This window comes from Cornus florida, unplaced genomic scaffold (genome assembly GCF_030987335.1).
Source record: "Cornus florida cultivar Cherokee Brave unplaced genomic scaffold, ASM3098733v1 CherokeeBrave_3.0.0_Hap2_scaffold_134, whole genome shotgun sequence".
Lineage (NCBI taxonomy): Eukaryota > Viridiplantae > Streptophyta > Magnoliopsida > Cornales > Cornaceae > Cornus > Cornus florida.
In genome coordinates this window covers 15,001-17,500 of record NW_026775621.1, presented here as the reverse complement: position 1 = coordinate 17,500, position 2,500 = coordinate 15,001, and positions in this window count along the sequence as shown.

The following is a 2,500-nucleotide window of genomic DNA, read 5'->3' as shown; positions in this document are numbered from 1 at the left end:
TTTTTTTTCGTTCCAAGCTAACCAAGACATCTACTATTCACTAGTAGAGCAATCGAGACTGCAAAGCAAGCAATGGCCTTACTTGCAGCTCTTGGTGCTGAGAACTCCCCCCCCCCTATAGTAGTCTTAAGTAAAACCACAGCTCTGACAGGAGTAGATATTGCATGCGAGCGAGGAGTCGTAATGGGCAAAATTGACTCGGGGGACCTCCAAATCGAATTCCGTTTCGAGCAAAACACTTCTTAGGCTTCAAGGAAGCTCCCATAAAATTTCCAAACCCAAACTCCAAACTTCATTTTTTAGCCTACAATGCCCACGTGCACGCCGGTGTGCACGCAGGGGTGCTTGAGCATGCGGGAGAGGAGCCATAATGGGCAACATTGACTCGGGGGACCTCCAAATCGAAATCCGTCTCGAGCAAAACACTTCTTAAGCTTCTAGGAAGCTCCCATAAAACTTCCAAACCCAAACTCCAAACTTTATTTTTTAGCATACAATGCCCACGTGCACGCCGGGGTGCTTGAGCGTGCGGGCGAGGAGCCATAATGGGCAACATTGACTCGGGGGACCTCCAAATCGAAATCCGTCTCGAGCAAAACACTTCTTAAGCTTCTAGGAAGCTCCCATAAAACTTCCAAACCCAAACTCCAAACTTTATTTTTTAGCATACAATGCCCACGTGCACGCAGGGGTGCTTGAGCATGCGGGAGAGGAGCCATAATGGGCAACATTGACTCGGGGGACCTCCAAATCGAAATCCGTCTCGAGCAAAACACTTCTTAAGCTTCTAGGAAGCTCCCATAAAACTTCCAAACCCAAACTCCAAACTTTATTTTTTAGCATACAATGCCCACGTGCACGCCGGGGTGCTTGAGCGTGCGGGCGAGGAGCCGTAATGGGCAAAATTAACACGGGGGACCTTCAAATCGAAATCCGTCTCGAGCAAAGCACTTCTTAGGCTTCTAGGAAGCTCCCATCAAATTTACAAACCCAAACTCCAAACTTCATTTTTTAGCACACAATGCCCACGTGCACGCGGGGGTGCTTAAGCGTGCGGGCGAGGAGTCATAATGGGCAAAATTAACTCGGGGGACCTCCAAATCGAAATCCGTCTCGAGCAAAGCACTTCTTAGGCTTCTAGGAAGCTCCCATAAAATTTCCAAACCCAAACTCCAAACTTCATTTTTTAGCATACAATGCCCCCGTGCACGCGGGGGTGCTTGAGCGTGCGGGGGAGGAGTCATAATGGGCAAAACTAACTCGGGGGACCTCCAAATCGAAATCCGTCTCGAGCAAAACACTTCTTAGGCTTCTAGGAAGCTCCCATAAAATTTCCGAACCCAAACTCCAAACTTCATTTTTTAGCATACGATGCCCACGTGCACGCCGGGGTGCTTGAGCGTGCGGGCGAGGAGTCATAATGGGCAAAAACTAACTCGTGGGATCTCCAAATCAAAATCCGTCTCGAGCAAAGCATTTCTTAGGCTTCTAGGAAGCTCCCATAAAATTTCCGAACCCAAACTCCAAACTTCATTTTTTAGCATACGATGCCCACGTGCACGCCGGGGTGCACGAGCGTGCGGGCGAGGAGTCGTAATGGGCAAAATTAACTCGGGGGACCTCCAAATCGAAATCCGTCTCGAGCAAAGCATTTCTTAGGCTTCTAGGAAGTTCCCGTAAAATTTTCAAACCCAAACTCCAAACTTCATTTTTTAGCATACGATGCCCACGTGCGCGCCGGTGTGCACGTCGGGGTGCTTGAGCGTGCGCGCGAGGAGCCGTAATTGGCAAAATTAACACGGCGGAAATCTAAATCGAAATCCGTCTCGAGCAAAGCACTTCTTAGTCTTCTAGGAAGCTCCCATAAAATTTTCAAACCCAAACTCCAAACTTCATTTTTTAGCATACGATGCCCACGTGCACGCCGGTGTGCACGAGCATGCGGGCGAGGAGTCGTAATGGGCAAAATTAACTCGGGGGACCTCCAAATCGAAATCCGTCTCGAGCAAAGCATTTCTTAGGCTTCTAGGAAGTTCCCGTAAAATTTTCAAACCCAAACTCCAAACTTCATTTTTTAGCATACGATGCCCACGTGCGCGCCGGTGTGCACGTCGGGGTGCTTGAGCGTGCGCGCGAGGAGCCGTAATTGGCAAAATTAACACGGCGGAAATCTAAATCGAAATCCGTCTCGAGCAAAGCATTTCTTAGGCTTCTAGGAAGCTCCCATAAGATTTCTGAACCCAAACTCCAAACTTCATTTTTTAGCATACGATGCCCACGTGCACGCCGGTGTGCACGAGCATGCGGGCGAGGAGTCATAAAGGGCAAACTTAACTCGGGGGACCTCCAAATCGAAATCCGTCTCGAGCAAAGCATTTCTTAGGCTTCTAGGAAGCTCCCATAAAATTTTCAAACCCAAACTCCAAACTTCAATTTTAGCATACCATGCCCACGTGCACGTCGGGGTGCACGAGCGTGCGGGCGAGGAGTCATAATGGGT